The sequence below is a fragment of the Rhinolophus ferrumequinum genome, chromosome 12, assembly GCF_004115265.2.
Source record: "Rhinolophus ferrumequinum isolate MPI-CBG mRhiFer1 chromosome 12, mRhiFer1_v1.p, whole genome shotgun sequence".
NCBI classification, from domain to species: domain Eukaryota; kingdom Metazoa; phylum Chordata; class Mammalia; order Chiroptera; family Rhinolophidae; genus Rhinolophus; species Rhinolophus ferrumequinum.
Window position 1 is genome coordinate 47,566,028 of NC_046295.1, and position 18,932 is coordinate 47,584,959.

An 18,932-nucleotide genomic window follows, 5' to 3' on the forward strand; every position below is an offset into this window, starting at 1 on the left:
GATAGTGAGGGCCTCCTTAAATTTTCTCCCTAGGCACCTTGCCCAGCTCACCCTGCTCCTGGCCCTGCCAAGAACAGTCTGTGGGGTTGTTTTGGATGAGTATAATGTAGCAGTTACGAGTGCAGGCTCTGGACTCAGTCCAGCTTCCAATCCAGGCGTTGTCTCTTACTAACAAACTGCAATGTCAGGCAAGGTACTTATCAGTAATCTCGCCAAACATCAGTTGTTACCTGCAAAACCAGGTTAATAGTTGCGCCTATCTTACAATGGGGCTGCTGTAAAGGTTTCATGAGGTACTGCATGAAATGTTGTCTGGCACTGTGTAGTAAGAATCCATATGCTCAAGATTCCAGGGGAAATATGCCAGCAGTGGCCCCAAAGGGCAACCCAGAGGGGATTCCTAGGGCTCAGAAGGTATCTAGAAGTATGTTACCATTACATCTAGTCAAATAAGTTTAGCAAATAAAGTGAAGAAAAAACATTGATGTTATCCTGGCTTATGGTAATAGCAACATACTTGTGAATGAATAAGGACTTTCCAGGAAGCCCATTCTTGAATCTGAGACAATGAAATTTCCATAAACATCTTCCTCTTTACTTAGTATCTATCTGCAATGGTCAGAGAAAGGACTGCTGTGTGAGTAGACTGCAGGAAAGTTTCATGCTGGGCTGGGTCTGTGGATAAGTTTTGCCCAGTTTGCACGTATAACAGGAGTTAGCAATGGTGCCAGCTGTGTTCTTCTGGTGTGCTCAGGTGAGTTAGTCTTGCATGATTTAAAGGTCCCTGGACCCAGCCCAAGGTGTGAACACTTTAGGTGTTCCTTCTTAAGCACCAGAGTGCTGGTGGTCATTCTGGTGTGGGAAACACTCTTTGCCCCTTGCCAGGGATGAGAACACGGGACATGGTTTATGAGGGAATGGCAGGTGGTTTTGGATGGTCAGCCAACTAAAGCTGCTATTGAAAAAAAAAGAAATGTAATTGCTGGAAAAGAGAATACTCAAATATGTTTTCTTCATCATTTTGTGACCATCATGACAACAAATTGTGCTTCCTACAAAATAAAATTGGCTTTGTAACTGCCTGTCCCCCAGTCTAGCAACTGTTTACTCCCCTGTGGCCACAGGTATTTATTACCTTACACATGAAGTGAAAAGGAGAACTTCTAGGTGCCAGGACTGGGCAGTCCTGAGAGGGCAGGGCATCTAGATACAGAAGTCAGTCCTCTCTCTGCTCTCTCTCCTAGGTTTGGCCTTCTTTCCTTCGGTCCTCGGAACCTACCCCCAAGGTCAGTCTGAAGTTGGTCTATAAGCCTGGTGACTGCTCGCCACCCCACTGGGATGGTATTGCACAGGTATGAAATGTCCACAAGTTTAAAAGGCACAATTGCAGTTGCTCTTGGGGCTGGGCTTGTTCCCCCTCCCAGTTTTTGCAGGACGTGGCTGTGGCCATGGGCTCCCGTTGAGCACCGGGACCGTGGCGTGGGTGGGTGGGCACTGGCGCAGCATGCAGGTTGGGCATGTGCGGCAGGGACCCTGCTCACCAGGCCTCAGTGTCTGCCGGGGGCTGTAAATGAAGCTCCAGCTGTCTCGCCTTGGCAGGACGGTCTGGGGCTGGGCATGGAAGGCAAGATCTCAGATTCACATTGCAGGAGCTGGCCCAAGAAGCCAAAGTTGGGCAAGATCCCACTCCTCCTCTGCTTGATGTAATCGAAGGCGTCCTTCAGGCAGAACTGCTCGGTCATCAGGAGGTGAGCCATGCAGATGGTGGGCGAACGGGAGATCCCAGCCTCACAGCGGACTAGGTCCTTGCTTCTTTTTCCCTGACGCAGTCAGTGAAGTAAGTCTTATTGTTTCTTTCTTTCTTTCTTTCTTTCTTTTTTTTAAATTAGTTTCAGGTGTACAAAACAATGTAATAGTTAGACATTTATCATTTACACCCCTCACAAAGTCTCCCCCAATCTACTACCCCTCTGACATTGCATACAGCTGTTACATTTCCACTGTCTCTATTCCTTATGCTGTACTCCACTTCTTGTAACTCTCTCTCTCTCTCTCTCTCTCTCTCTCTCTCTCTCTCTCTCTCTCTCTATATATATATATATATATATATATATATATATATATAAAATATATATATTACATTATAGTTGACATTCATTATTATTCAGCTTCAGCTTCAGCTTCAGGTGTACAGTGCAGTGATCAGGCACCTACACCATCCATGAAGTGGTCTCTCTAACAAGACAAGTGTCCATCGGATACCCTACAAAATCTTTACAACGTTATTGATTCTATTCCCCAAACTGACTTTCGTCTCCCCGTGGCCATCTTGTGGTTACCGACTGTGCTTTCTAATCCCCTCACCTTCTCCCTCATCCTCACCCCCTCCCATCTAGCACCCCTCAGTTTTTCCTCTATATCTCTGAGACTGTTTCTGATTAGTGTGTTCATTTATTTTATTCTTTAGATTTCGCATATAAATGAGATTATACGGTATTTGTCTTTCTCTGTCTGATTTATTTCAGTTAGCATAATGTTCTCTAGTCCCATCCGTATCGTTGCAAACTGTTAAGATTTCATTCTTCTTTATGGCTGCATAATACTCCATTGTATAAATGTACCACAGTTTCTTAATCCAGTCATCTACTGATGGGCATTTCTGTTGTTTCCATGTCTTGGCTATTGTGATTAGTGCTGCAATAAACCTAGGGGTGCATAAATTTTTTTGAATTAGTGTTTTGGATTTTTCTGGATAGATACCTAGGAGTGGAATTGCTGGGTCATAAGGTAGTTCAATTACCAGTTTTTTGAGAAACCTCCATACTGATTTCCATAGTGGCTGCACCAATCTGCAATCCCACCAGCAGCACACGAGGGTTCCCATTTCTCTACATCCTTGCCAGCACTTGTTGTTTGTTGATTTATTGATGATAGTCATTCTGACTGATGTGAGGTGGCATCTCGTTGTGGTTTTTATTTACATTTCTCTAATGATGAGTGAGGTTGACCATTTTTTCATATGTCTGTTTGCCATCTGTATGTTCTTTTTAGAAAAATGTCTCCTCATGTCCTCTGCCCATTTTTCAATTGGGTTGTTTGTTTTTTTGGTGTTGAGTTGAATGAGTTTTTTAATAAATTTTGGATATTAACCCCTTATGTGATATATCATTGACAAAGTCTATTGTTTCTTGAAAGTGGGAGCTAATGTCAGCTGCGAGGATCCATTTGTAGTGTAAGTGGGCGGGACAGGCCTCATAGGTCCCACTGAGACATTCAGCAGGACTGTGACGGGCAGGTTGGTGAGAACCTCGCACTTGCATGCAAGGTAATCTCTTCCCAGGTTGAGGAATGGGAGGATTGCAACTGGGCCGCGCTGCTCAGAAGCCAGCCTAGGGCTGCTGCGGAGTACTGGTGTCCCACACTGGCTAGTGATGGCTCTCTTGGTTTCAACCTTCTCTTGTGAAATGGGTTTTATATCCATGCAACAGGATATTCTGAGCAGAAGCTCTCATATTCCCCTTGGAGGAAGTAGACTTTTAAGACTGGGGCTACCAGACACAGCCCAGTGCCGCCCTGTACACTCAGTGCCCAACCTGGCCAGGCCACTCACTGCCCCAGAAACTCTATTTTATATTTTTTAAGTCTCTGAAACTATACATTATCCCACATATTCTCCCCTCCCCCCACCATGCAGTTAAATAAAGATTCCATACAAAGTTTATTATTTCAATTCAGAGTTGGGGTGGATTTATTAAAAACAATTCTGCTATTGATGGGGGTTAGGATTTTTGGTATAGGTGCTTCCTCTCACATATCCATAAAACAGTAAGCTTTGCCAATAGTAGGTCATACTACTAAGGCTCAGAATTATAGAGATGCCATGTAATTATCAGTGACATTAAATTTAAAGAACTTAAGAATGTACCCCAAATGTTATAAGTTGTCCTTAAAAGCTGCTTTAAGAAAGTACATGTTTAAACCACGTCTTGAGCTCGCTTACATTTTCAGCCTCATCCATCTCTACCCAGTTATTTCACATACTGGTGGACGCCTGAGATAATGCCAGGGCTCTTGAACTGGGTGGTAGAACATCTGGAAGTTGTGGTATTATTTGGGCACATTGGGAAATACTGCTATTTAATTGTATTCAATCTACTATGCTAGAATCAATTCATGAGCAGAAAAGGATTACGTCCTACATATACAACGTAACAATTACCATAAAATAATATACAAAGCTATGTAAGATTAAGCAAGGTGACCTCAGTTTCTGAGTTTTCTGTTAACATTAGTTTGTTACTTATCATGTGCTTTGTTAGCATTCATTAACGTGATTCAAAACTTACCCAAACTAATCATTCTTTGGGTAACTTCCATTCATTCACTCAATCCAGATTTTCATTACTAAAAGAAAAAAACATCCTGTTCCCAGCTTCCTCTTCTGAGGGTTATATGTACTGAGAGATTGTGTACCATTGTTCTCTGCCAGTAGAAGAACAGGACAGATGGCTCCGCCCTTACCTCACCCTGCTCTACTCTCTTCCTTGCTCACTAATCTTCTTCCCGGCCTTCCAGACTCTACTCTGGTGTTGGAGCATCTTCACTTGAACTTGGACTGGCCCCTGGACTAGTTCTTTCTCATTGCTTGTTCCCAGACCACTCAATTCTCCTACCAGCCCATCTCTAGTTGAGGACTGTCTTGTGCGCCGTAGAATCCTGAAAGTCACACAGAAAGAATAGCTGTGTAGGACTCTGAAGGCCTGGTTCTTGGCTTCTAAATACCATCCCTCCAAAAGGAACCAGAAAAGGTGCACCTAAGATTTTCAAACCCGAGGCTCTATCTAAAGGAGTGATCTGAAGAAGGCTTCAAAAGTAGTCACTCAAGACAATTTTAGCATCAAATAGAACAATGTGCACAGTGGATTGAAACACATCAAATTATGAAAAGTCATGAGTCCATAATGATTCTTAAAAAAACTCCAGAAAAATCCCCTAATATTTGTTGTCGCTTAAGGAGGTTCAATTCCTTACTGTGAAAATTACGGGGAAAAGTAAGCATTTGTATATCATCCAGTAGGAATTGTATTTCAAGGAAACCAAATAGCCCCAGTTGATGAGAAACTTTACATAATACCAGCGGCAAATATAAAAAGAATGATAGGATTGCATAAAAGCATGATCTGGAGACCTCTTGAGCTAAGATGATTAATTGGTTTTAAATTACTGGGCGAACAGTTGGTGGGGGCTGGACATCATATCGAGCCAAAATTATCAGCTTGGATACTGATTGCTCTTATAAAATATGGGGCTTAATTCTACAGCCTGTAAAATGTGTATATTCACTTGTCTCCATCCAAGACTGCTGGGAGTCAGGGAAATGCCATAGCTGTTTAAGAGCTCGGGTGAGAGGTCTGCAGTAAGTATGTGGAATATGTGGCACTCTACACAGCATGTTGGAGTTTCCCCCAAACCCTCCCTCTGCTGTGTTTGTCACACAGTGAGAAGGAATTCTGATTTCCAGTCCTGCCTCTCTGTTTCTGCTCAATGGTCCTGGCTGACCACAAAGGAGCCTATCTATGCTGAGAGGCTCAAGTTCCCAGCAGTGGGGTGGAGACTATGCTTAGCACAAACCTTGGTAAGAGATGGGGTAGGGTGTACCCCAGGCAGAATTGCCTGATAAAAAGTGTTGTGCCACTCAGTGAACCATGATGGAGCACCTGCCCTCTCTGGGCCCCAAATAAACCATGAGCCTCAGAAGTTAAACACTGTGCCCTGGGTCCCACAGCTAGAACCTGCTAGAACCAGACAACCCCTCCCAGTCTGTCTGCCTTGAAGGCTTGGGCTTTCCCTGCTGTTCCCCTGTCTGCTTTTGGCATCTCCAGCTTCCACACAAATAGTTACTGAGAGCCTGTCAGGAGCCAGGCACTACGCTAGACACCTGGACGTCATCGGTGAATGAACAAAGATCCTTGACCTGATCTACAGGACTGGAAAACTTTGAAGATCAAATAAAATGTTTTGCACTGAGCTCTTGGATGGAGTTGCTGTCTCCTGAGATGGGGACTGTATGGTGGGCAGTCTTGGGAGGCAGAGACAAGAAATCCAGTTCTTTCAACTTCTTTAGGAGCACTTCTTGCTTCTTCCCTGCCCCACCTGAATATTCTTCCACACAACCTTGCCTCAGCATTGAAACCTGTTCTGCAAATGGAGCCTTGAGTCCTTGCTCCTCAGTGCAGGTTTTATTTCAATCCCTGGTTCAAAGATGGTATTTCAAGCACAGTAAGCAAGTGTAGGGTTTTTGAGGAGAAGGAGGTCTAGTGCCCCTTAAACAGACAGGGCACAGGTAGCAATCAAGTAACAATAAAGGGGACCATTTTACCTGGAAGTCCCTATGGCATCACTACAGATCAGATTGGAAGAATATACATTAAATTTGTGACCGTGAGTGCCTCCTTAGAGCAAGAGAAGGAAGGCTGGGTCAGGGGCCCAGGGTTCCTTCATGACAGAGCTGTTTATCTGTATGTATTATTTTGATTCTTTAAAAAAAATGTTATAAAGCAAATTGGATTGAATGTTAATGGTCAGTTCTGATTGGTGGGAGCACGATTGTTTATTATTTCATTCCTGGATTTTCTGGAGTGAGTGTATAGATTAGAGTATGGTGAGTATATAGATTAGAACGCGTAATAGTGGGTGAGAACAGATTACTTGGGTTCAGTTCCAGCTCTGTCACTCGTTACTTGCGTGGCCCTGGGCAATGAATCAGCCAACCTCCTTTTTCTCCTGTTTTGAAGATCGAGTGAGTTTATATAGAAAGCATTTAGGCTAACGCTTGGTGCGTAGTAAGAACTATTGAAGCAGTAGCTGTTACTGTTCTTATGACTAAGAATATACTTATAAGTCATTGTAAATCAACCAACAAAAAGGACTTACGGGATTTTCTAACTGCTTAGAAATCTTGCAATCTTGATCAAAGATGTTCTGCTAAGGCCCGGAGACTTCCTCGACACCCAGACCATGAGCAAGAAGTGGAAGGAAGCCCTGAAGCCACAACGTCCAGAACATTTCCTTGATTCCATCCCAGGAAATAAAAAGGGCCCTTTTGTGTGGTTCTAGGAAGAATTAGTAATTTATATACAGGAAGCATAAATTCCAAGAAGTAAGACACAAGGCTGTTCTCACATCTTTCCATACAATATGACTTTTTATTTCCTTTCTCTTTTAAATTATTATATTTCCTCGCTGCCCTTATCATCCAGCTTTCAATTATTACTCTTGCTGCCTGCATGTGCCCTGGATTAGCCTCACTGCAGATGTGGATTATTTAAATGCATGCATATTTTTAAAGGAATAGTTATTTTCTCCTTTAATTAGTTTGTAAACCAAATGTACTTCTGCTCTCTTTGCTGAGAGGAAATTATCTTATTTGTATATTGCCTCTAACTGAAATTACTCCCCCCCAACCAGTTTATTAACTTCTGATTACACCTGTAAAATAGGAAAACAACTCAGATTTTAGTCTTTAAAGGAAAAAAAGAAGTTCATGAATCCACATAGACCAAGTCATAATTCTTTGTAACTCAGATCTCTCTGTTTGTACCTTTAGTTTTTCTTCTCCACTCACTGTCCTCTCAGCTCTCCTCACTCTTTCTTCAAAGTCTTCTATTCTTAAAACTGACTTTCATTTCTAAAGAGACTTTAACTGTCTAAAGAAATATTCGTTTCTGGCTGTTTGTCACTGGTAGAAGCAGGTACGGTGTGCAGGGCACTCAGCGCCAACCTGTGAAGAATGACCTCAGACCTAAGGAGACCCTGGGTGAGAGAAGGGGCTATACTTGCTAAAGCCACTTCATCATCTGCAGGTCACTTCCCCCCATTCTCTGTGCTTGATCACCCTATAGAATTCCCACCCACTGAAATCACCAGCAGCTCCTTTCCTTGCAAAACCACAAGCCCTGGGCTGTCCTTATGCTGAATTTCGGCCCTCCTTAGCTGCAGTCACCCTGCACATCTGCCACCCTTTCCTTGGTTTAGGGCAGCCAGACAAAACAGATGAACCTTTAACAATGCACTTTTCATATGATCCCACATTCCACTTTTGGGAATCTATCTTACAGAAATACACACATTCTCAGGGATGAATGTACAAAGATATTCATTTGAGCTTAATAAATGAAAAACATTAGAACAACTTATAAGGGAAATGATGAATTATGATACATTCATACCATGAGAGAATAAAGAAGTTAGAAGAATAAGGCACATAAAAACTGATAGAAAAGGATTCTGTAAAGTCTGTAAAAGAAAAAAAAAAAGTAAGTTGCTGAACAATATTTGTGCCGTTATCCCGTTTATGGGTGTGTTTGAGAGGAAGCATGCATATAAATGTAAATCAAGGTTTAAACCAGGGTGTCCAAATTAAAAACGCTTCTTGGACTAAGCTGAAAGTTATTGAGAAGTATCAATGTCTAAACAAAAATAATAGGGCCTCACTTTAAATTATTAAATTATAAGCAATTTAAAGGCTAATCTCGTGTTCAATCTCTAAGGATGTGGAGGAGATAAAGATTCTGAAGTGGGTAGGGACCGGGAATCTGCAAGGTCTTTGTGGCGAAAGTGGCAGGAAACAAAGCAGAAATCTTGGAGGTGTCTCCTTAAAACATCTGCATTCTAAGAACTATGAGAAGCCTCCGGGAGGATTTGAGTAAAGGAGAACTTGTGGGTAATGGCAAATTTGGAAAAGTTATGGCCCCTTTAAAGATAATTAGGCTGGTATTTACTGAGATAAGATAAAGATTTTTACTGAGTTGAGAGAAAGTTTAGAATAGCAGTTTGGAGGGGTGGAGTGGCTTAGCAACGCCTGGAGAGTCCTGGAAGTGCTAGAGATTTTCTTGGGGCATCCAAGCAGAGAAGTGGTGAAAGACATTTGAGTTAGTTCCAATGTGGCCCTCAGAAGCCAAGCTGTAGCTAGAAATGTGAGTAGACAGCAGGTATACAGGTAGGGTGAACATAAGGAAACGGTCCTGGATTAATCCCAAGAGCTCATTTTTTATGAGGATTAAATAAGGTCACATATTTTAAATGTTAGTTTCCTCCAACTCAAGAAATACTTGTTAAATGAGCTGAGTGTCGACACTTAACCCCCAAACAGACTTAGCTTTAAGGATAAACATGCAAATAGGGTCACAGGGCTATTTCAGAATATAAGCCGTCACATCTTTGTTGAGTTACACAAAGCAAAGCATTTCAGGAAGGAAATTCTGTGCTCTATACTCACATGGGAGCCGCGAACAGTCTCCACATTCACTGATCTGGCATCTCTGGTGGGTGTGATGGAAGGCCAGGCACCGGTTCGCTCCCCAGCCCACCTGGGAGAATGCCCTCTGAGCTCCTGCTGTCTGGGCGTGGATAAACCCATTTTAAAGGATCTTTTGTTTCCACTACCTGCTCTGCCTCACCTTGATCTGTCTTACCCTAGGGTAGACCTCAAAAGGATAAACAATATGAACTTATTAATTTTCATCTCCAGGGGCAAAAAAATATTAAGCCCTAGTAACTACTAAGGGAAATTTCTAGCTTGGAAATTTGCTGTAGAGCTGAATTCTAGCTATTCCAGTCCTATTATGCCCCTTATGGACTAAAAAAAAGGAGTTCTCTGGAAAGGAACCTCACAGGCTGATCTGATCATAAATTTCTAACTGGGCAGGTCATGGTGAGTAGTCACGCCCCAGGCCTATAACTTCTTTAGTGAGAGGTTTTAAGCCAGCCCTGTCCATTTGTTTTGTGCATCTACTGTAACACTCCTTTGCAATGCCAGAAGTAACACCCCTGGAAGGGATGGTAACCCTCAAGAGAGCACATAATCTTGTTAACTGTCCCCGCCTTGCTTTCCCTAATCTTCCTTATGTTCCTTCCTTAATCTCCAGTGCATAAAACAAGCTGCAAGACTGTTATTCTGGGGTCATTTGATATCTTGCTCCTCGGCATATGCTGTCAGTTTGGCTCAAATAAACTCTTATAAAAATTCTCCACAGGTTTGGACATTTCTGACCACGACATTAGAATCAGTTTCCCTTTTCCGAGGGGCATCTGGTGTATTAGTGGTACTTTCTGTGGTACTGAAGCTTATTGACTAGAGAACTTCAGATGCTGTTCTGCAAGATGAGTGGAAGTGCCGTACACGAAATTGGTCCTAGAATTTGGGCTTAAACAAGTGGGGGGAGATTTGAGAAGACTGGGAGAGGAGCAAGTGTGGAACCCCGGAGCTGTTTGTTGGTATTGAGCTGCCTCCTGGATGCCCAGGTGGTGGGGGTCAAAGAGACCACTGAATTTATGAGGCTGGAGCTCAAACGAAGTCAGAGCTGAACATAGAAATTCAGGACTTGTCATCATTTAAATCAAGAGTGATTATTTTTTTTAAGTCCTGGACCCCTTTGGCAGTCTGGTGAAGCCACTAGACCTCCTTTTCAGAATGATGTTTCTAAATGCCTAAAATAAAATACGTAAGGTTACAAAGGAAACCATATTAAAATATAATTAAGCTTAAAAAATTATAATACAGTAATCTAATATGCTCGGGTATTAATAACATTATATAACAGATCTAGTACGTAGATCTATTAAATAAATGACTTCAGATCTGAGAAATTAGTGACCATAATTTCGAAGTAATAAAAAAAATATCTTTAGATGGAAATGTTTGTGATTTCTATTGGTGACAAAACCACAGGTACTACTATACTACTTAAATCCCTTTATTCATGAATGAAAGAAATATTAAATTTCAGGTAGAGAGTGGTGAAAATAGGTTGTTTCTTCCCATCCGAGTTCATGGGTCCCCTGAATGGTATTAAAAGCCACAGAACACAATAAAATCATTGAGTATATATGGAAAAGAACCAGGTTCTTAGGACTAATGTCTGCTAGGTATGTCCCGATGTTAAGAGGTTGAGCAAAGGAGGAGGGGCTCATAAAGATTGAGAAGGTGCAGATGGTGAGATAGGAGAGGAACCAGGAGAGGGGAGAGTCAAGAAGCCAAGAGAAGAAAATGTCTCTGGGGCAGGACCCAAGGATCTGTACTGTCTATAGTCTCTCCAGAGACCTACTATATACACCATTTTATGCTCCTCTATACTGGGACATTCCCACTGTTCATTCATTTATTCATTCATGTTTTTCCAACTCCAACAGTATATCAAGCAAAGTGTTCTAAGTCTGGGAATAAAGCAATAATGGCCAGTTACTTTGTTTTAATTTTTTAATTTTTTTGGCCAGTTACTTTGTGACAGCAACTCAGTTTCATGAATTTGCTTTTCACAACAACTCTTTTATTATAACTCCCACTCAGTAGATGAAATCAAGGCAGAAAAGGTTAAATAGCTTATCCAATGGAAAGGATGGAGCCTGGATTTGGACCTAGCTCCTGAGCCCTAGACCTTTTTTTTTTTCAGGTCTGAAACGTTGTCTATAATTCTCTCTTTTAATTTTGTTTGTTTCCTGCTTTATTAAGATATAATTGACATGTAATATTGTGTAAGTTTAAGGTGTACAATGTAACGATTTAATAAATGTATATGTTGTGAAATGTTGCCATAATAAAGTTAGTTAACATATCCATCACTTCACATAGTTACAGTGTGTGTGTGTGTGTGTGTGTGTGTGTGTGTGTTAAGAACATTAAGAATCTAATCTTAGCAAATTTCAAGTAGACAGTATGTATTGTTAACCATAGTGCCATGCTGTAGAAGTTCCCTAGAAGTTACTTATCTTATAATTGAAAGTTTGTACCCTTTGTCCAACATCTCCCCATTTTCCCCACCCTCCATCCCCTGGCTACTCTCTGTTTCTATGAATTCAACCTTTTTAGGTTCCACATATAAGTGATATCCTGTTGTCTTTCTGCTTGTTAGCATAATGCCTTCGAGGTTTATCTGTGTTGTCACAAAAAGCAGTACTCCTTTCTTTTTTATGGCTGAATAACATTCCATTTTATACAAGTTTATAGTACGTTACATTTTCTTTATCCATTCTTTTGTCCGTGACACTTAGGTTATTTTCATGTCTTGGCTATTGTGAATAATGCTGCATTTAACATGGGGGTGCAGATATCTCTTCAAGATACTGGTTTCACTTTTTTTTTTTGGGGGGGGAGCGCATAAATATCCCAGAAGTAGGATTGCTGGATTATATGGTAGTCTTATTTTTAATTTTTTTGGGAAACCTCCATACTGTTTTCCACAATGGCGATACTAATTTACTCATACCAACAGTGCACAAGGGTTGTTTTTTCTCTACATCATCCCCAGCATTTGTTATCTGTTGTCTTTCTGATAATAGCCATCTTAACAGATGATATCTCATTGTGGTTTTGATTTACATTTCCTTGATTAGTGATGTTGAGCACCTTTTCATGTACTTGTTGGTCATTTGTATGTCTTTTTGGAAAAATTCAAGAACTGTTCCAAGTCCTTTGCCTATTTTTTAATTGGATTTTTTTGAGGGGTTATTGAAATACATGAGTTTCTTATATATTTCCAACATTAACCCCTTATCAGATACATAGTTTGCAAATATTTTCTCCCATTCCTAGGCTGCCTTTTCATTTTGTCGATTGTTTCTTTTGCTGTACAGAAATATTTTAATTTTATGTAGTGCAACTTGTTTACTTGTGATTTTGTTGCTTATGCTTTTTGTATCATATCCATAAAATCATTGCCAATACCAATATCTAAGATCTTTTTCCCTTTGTTTTCTTCTAGGAGTTTTACAATTTCATGTCTTACATTTAAGTCTTTCAATCCATTTTGAATTAATTTTTGTGAGTAAGTATAAGATAGGAATCCAGTTTCCTTTTTTCGTATGTGAATATCCAGTTTCCAGCACCATTTATTGAAGAGACTGTCCTTTCCCCATTGAGTATTCTTGGCTCCCTTGTCAAATATTAGCTGATGGTATATGCTTGGGTTTATTTCTCCTGAGCCCTAGATCTTAAATATAATAAAGGCCCTGCTCTCTTGTGGTTTATATTGTTAGTGAGTCAGTATATCAGTGAATCCTCCAGTACCTTACTTCCATAAAAAATAAAAATAAAAAATTTCAAATTCTCCCTGACCCGATTAAGAAATACAAATTACCAGTTATAAATATAGTCATGGGGATGTAAAGGACAGCATAGGGAATATAGTCAATAATATTGTAATAACTATGTATGGTGTCAGATGGGTACTAGACTTATCGGGGTGATCACTTTGTAAGTTATATAAATATCTAATCACTATATTGTACACCTGAAACTAATATAATATCGTATGTCAACTGTAATTGGAAAATAAAAAAATAAATAAATTAAAATTTTTCCCTAACCCACCACCTCCCTATCTCTCTATTTCAACCCTATTTCTCTGCTCTTTTCACAACTCAACCTCTCGAAAAAATTGTTTGCCTAGTGTCACTCTGTCTCCTCTGAGTCCCCTCATTCTCCTGCCATCCTGTACCAAACACATTCTTACATCCCCTCTCCTCTGAAGCTGCTCTTGTCAAAATCTGCATGGCCTCCATGTTGCCAAGTCCAGTGGCTACTTCTTTGTATCTCTTCTCTCTCTCTCAACCTCCTTTCCACTTTTTGAATCACTTTGTTTTGGCTTCTATGACCCACCGTTGTCCTACCGCGCTGCTCTTTGTCTGTCACCTCTACACTATATGTATAATAATTCTCAAACTTTGAGCTGCATCAGAATTATGTGTTTTGTTGACAAAGAAAAAAATAGATGAATGGGCCCCACCCCCGACATTCTGACTCAGAATGGAAGCTCGGGGTACCCATGTCCCACTGTGTTTTAAATAAATGGCACAAGTAATTTTGGCACAGACCAAAGTTTGAAACCTAGCACTATCCAGGATTTTAAAAATTGCTTTTTCAAAGATCAATTGTAATAAAATCAACAAAGTGCTCTTTTCAGATTTTGGATGTTATGATATTCCCGTTTATAAAATGTCATAATTGAATGTTATGATAATCTCATTTCTAAAATGAAATTATTTCTGTGATTTCAGCTGAGTTACCAAGGATGCAGGAAAGTGCACATTCCAAAAAACCAATCATAAATTCCCTTGTTTCCATCATATGTCTAAAAACAGAAGCAGCAGCAACACTGAATCTGGGGTGGGAAGTCTCAAGTTCAAGTCCATTCTACAGATGTGATTTTCCAGTCCTGGGCAAGTCATTTAACCTTTTTAGACTTCAGCTTTGTCTCATCCACAATATGAGGATTGTCATAATCCTTGTCTAGACATGATTCATTGTTCTGTTGGCCTACTTCCACCTTCCCCCTTAAAACCATTTTTTTGAAAGTTCCAGAATGACTGCTGTAAATGTTCCCATTAGTTTCTATCTCTGCAGGAGTCAGAATCTTTATCCAAGACACTGTTTTGATACCTATGCTTATCTGGCATAATTATTTGAATATACTGAAAGATGATTTTGATAAAAGATGAGAGGCTAGACCATAGTTTTATTGCTTTGAGGCACAGACTTTGCAAGCCTAGATAATAAGGAGTAGAGAAATGTGAATCGAAAAAAATACGAACATGAGAGAAAAGCAAGATTTAAATTTATTTCCAAGTAAAAAGTCTGACAAATCTCAAAAAGTTTGTGCTTATCTCCTTTTGCTCCATTTTTCCCCTGTGTGTAAGGAAAAATCTCTGCAGGATTTTGATTATGTGTGGGGTGTGACTAGATGGAAACAGGTGCATAAATAATAAGCTTGTTTCTAAACACAGGGGAAGAAACTGCCATGGACAGATCTGGTTGGAGTGTTTCTTTTCTTCCTCTCAATCCATGAAACAGGCATTTTGTTAGCAAGCTGCCATAAACACAGTTCATGCAACTTATTTTGGCACCTTAATGAAGTCCCAGATCTCTCCTTTTTTGTGATCTAATCACCACCTTCTATGAAGAGTTTACTCAGGGCAGATATGATAATATTCTCCAGCTGTGTTGTCCAATGTGTTAACCATTAGCTGGGTGTGGCTATTTAGATTTAAACTTTAGTTAAAATGAAATCAGATTTAAAATTCACTTGCTCAGGCACATGAACCACTTTTCAAGGGTCACTAAAGCACACGTGGCTAGTGGCTACGTGTGATGGACCCATGCAGATGCAGGACATCTTCATCATCGCAGGAAGTTCTGTTGAACAATCGTCCTTAAGAGTAACGTTGCTCCCTGGGGAATATTTTGTAACATCTGGGGTTGTTTTTGGTTGTCAAAAGAAAGAGTTGGGTGCTGTTGGCATTTGGTGGGTAGAGGCCAGGGATGCTGCTAAACATCCTACAGTGTGTAGGACTGTCCCCCACAAAAAAGAATTATCTGGGCCAAATATCAATAGTGCCTAAGTTAAGAAAGCATGTTCTCGAGGTAGGATTTTATTAAACTGATATCAGGCAACCAGCACATTCTGAGATCATGATGGCACACAGGGCCACTTAGGGTTGAGCCCTGCCATCGTTCCTAAGACTGCAGGCAACAGATCTTACTGGATTCGTTCATTCTGTTTGCGCAATGGTTGGGTAGAGTCTCTGAAATATTTGAACCAACCCACTTATCATGAGTCCTATAAATTTCCTTAAATAAGAGCTCATTTTCACAACTCTTAGGCTGATTAACAAGCCTACTGCTTTTTTCTATCAATGAAAATCCATTTGTGACATTCATTATGTTAATCCACCAACCCTGGTGGATTGAACGCGCTCTGTGTAGCCAAGACAGCTCTGGAGTGGGGCTTTTTGGATAAAAACTGGCTGATCATTTGCACCTGATCTCTGCCAACATGCCTCAACCTTGGCTAAATAAAAGTGTTTTTAAGTGACTTCGCTTTGATTTCCTATGCTTAACTTTCATCTTGGAAAAAACAAACCAGAACATAGCTTTTGCAAACTCTGCCCCTTTAAATTATGATTATTTTGCAAAGTATTCAAACATTAGTATGTCACACACATCACACACACCCTCAAATATGTGCGGTCTTCACCTTTCTGATACTTCTTTTCCTTCTATGACCCTCAAACCCAGTGTCTCAGGTCTTCAAGCATACAAAAGCACAGAGCTTGTGTGATTAACTGTTGTCTACAATAAGTTCTGTATCTTCTTTAACCAGATCAAGGGCTAATGATGCCTGAAATGCATTCTCCCCACCTCTGCAGCTTCCGACATATCTTACCACCTGCAGACTGGCTTTGGTCCTACTGGCTCTCCCATAATGAGTCATGTGATACCCTTGACTTTGGGGTCTTCTTGCTTTTGCCTATGAACTGAAGGTATGGACCTGATGATCCTTTAGTTAGTTCCCTTTTAGTTGCAGCTTTCTGCAGCTCTCTGCACTATTCACTTAGTAGCCACTTTCCATTCACACTGCAGTCAAGAAGGTCAACTGATTTTGCTGTCTCCTTAAGCTCATTGCAATGGATTCTGACACATACTGTAGTATTTAGAGGTGAAGTCTTGATGTCCACAATAAATTCTCAAATGAAGAATTCCAAGAGAGAGAAAAGCAAAGGTAGCAAAATGCTAATAGTTGGTGAATCTAGGTGAAGGGTATATAAGTATGCATTGTAGTATTCTTCTAATCTTTATGAAGGGTGACTTTTTTTTTTTACATAAAAAACAAAATGAAATGAATTCCAAATGTCAGTGTAGTTGTCCAAAGGGAATTTTTTTTCTTTTTTCTTTTTTCTCCCTGTTAACCTCAAACTCAGGAATTTCTTAACTGTCCTAAGAAACATTCTCTTTGCAGACGCTTTTGCCACTTGTGAATGAAAAGCCAGGGCAAAATGCCCCTCTAGTAGCCTCAAAGAATGCCATTCTCAAACTTTTTGACTTCTCCTTTTAACAAATAAGAGATACAACGTTTATCTCCTCCCCTTAGCTCCCCAAACTTGGAGATATGGACACAAGACTTCTCAAACTGCTGAACTATAGTTTTCAAAGTGATAAAAATACACCAGGGTTTTCATTTGTTTCCTGTTTAGAAATAAACAAACAAAAAAACAGCAACACCTTTACCGATCGAAATACCTAAGCCGTCTATTGATCCCACAACATTTATTGAGCACGAACCATGTGCTATACACTGTTCTGGGGTAAACCACCACTTCCACCACCTATTCCTGTCCTTCTGTTCTTATATTCTAAGAGGTACAGATGGAACAGAAACAGCAAATAGAGGAAATATGTTCCTTATATTATGTGAGAAAGTGGTAAGTGCTATGGAAAAAAGGAAACAGTTGAACAGAGCAAGGGGCTTTGTGGTAACGGGACTGGAGGGCGGCTTCAGTATCAATTCAGCCTCACTGGGGAGGCGTGTTCAGTGACCGGCCTCACTGAGAACAGTGCAAGCAGTGTCCTGGCAGAAGTTTGGTCAATGGACTGAGAAAAGCTGTAATAAGTGCCCTAATGTAGGAGTGTGAAGGTGTGTTAGGAGAAAAGCAGGCTGCCCAGTGTGGTGGAAAGGGGGTTGAAGATGAGATCAGAAAGGTGAAGAGGCAGTTGGGGAAGGATCTATAGGGCATGACATGATCTGACTTACATTTTCAAAGCATCACTGGCTGTCCTTTGAGAGTAGACTAACTGAAGCCATCTCCTCTGAGTTGATGTGCTTCTAGGGCCACCTTCTGCTTTTGATTAAGGTAAGCAAACCTAATGAATTCTAAACACTGGCCATGTCCTACGTGGTTATAGATGATGTCAGATCCCTATTTTCCCCCAGTAGCCCCCATTTACCTTCATTTTTTGGCCCATGTCGCCCTCAGCTTTAAACTTGATGTTCCAGTTAGGACTGTGGTTTTCAGAAAACTTTCATTCTAATTAGTTACAGTACATCTGTTTCTTATTATGAATTTTGTGCACCTTTCAATCTGAACACATAGCTTTCCCCCATGTTTATTCTCTTCCACCCCTGTAGGCCTGATAAATACCTTAGAAAATGTGCATTCTGACAGCATAATTAAGGCATACTTTCATTTGTATTTTCTTAACCCCCGTCACTCAAAGAGGAAGCAAAATAGAATTTATGTGGCTGGAAGAACAAGGTGGCACTGAATTGTTTATTATGTCAGACTAGAGGAGGGTATTAGTACTTATTGAAAAAAATGGAAAGATGGTAAATGGTCTTCTAATGAGAACCTGGTTAGCATCGTGTGCCTGGGAAGGTAGGGGAGTGACTGGCAGAGCCCTGGAGATGCTCCTATTTCAAATATAAGGGATAAAGTGTCAGAAGGAAAAGGTTAGGTTAGAAAAAGATTGGTTGCCCTTACTCGGCACAGGCTGGTTGCTGAGTTCTCTGGCTGGATCCAGGAGCTGACGCCTTGCACATGGAATCAGGGCTGAATTCCTAACCATGTCCTTCTTGGTCCTCTCTGGTCCTCTACTGCCTTTGTAGACTGATCTCAAGAAGGCAGTGCACCCTTCACGCATCTTGGAATTCCCTTAACTGGCCTCTATACTGTCTCCAAATTGTTGCCTTTAACTGAATTCTAAGTCTCCCCAATTTTGTGAAATTGATTCGTCTTGAAGGCCCACGATGTAATGAATGGGTCCCTTCAGCGTACTCTCATAGCACTTTGTAATGCTAGGAATGGTTCACGCTGTCAAATGCCCACAGAGCGGGCACTATAGCAGACTCTCTACATGTATGCTTCATTCATTCCTTTCATTGACAATATATGTATGGGTTGTATTCCATTTTTCAGATGAGAAAAGGGTGACCCAGAATTAACATGCCAAAGTTTATACACAAAGACTCTCCGGCCAAGCTTCTCATCCCTGCATGAATGTTTCTGATCAGGTAATGATTTGTACTCTTGTTATTTGTTGACTGGGTGGGTTATAACCTCCTTGAGTAATAAGACAAAACCACATTTGTCTTTATTTTCTCCAT

The 18,932-nt window shown here is 40.7% G+C and overlaps 1 pseudogene; it reads right to left on the reverse strand.

The window, feature by feature from the left end:
• Positions 1 to 1,303: 1,303 nt before the first annotated feature.
• Positions 1,304 to 18,469, reverse strand: LOC117031532 (dual specificity protein phosphatase 5-like; annotated as a pseudogene).
• Positions 18,470 to 18,932: the final 463 nt, after the last annotated feature.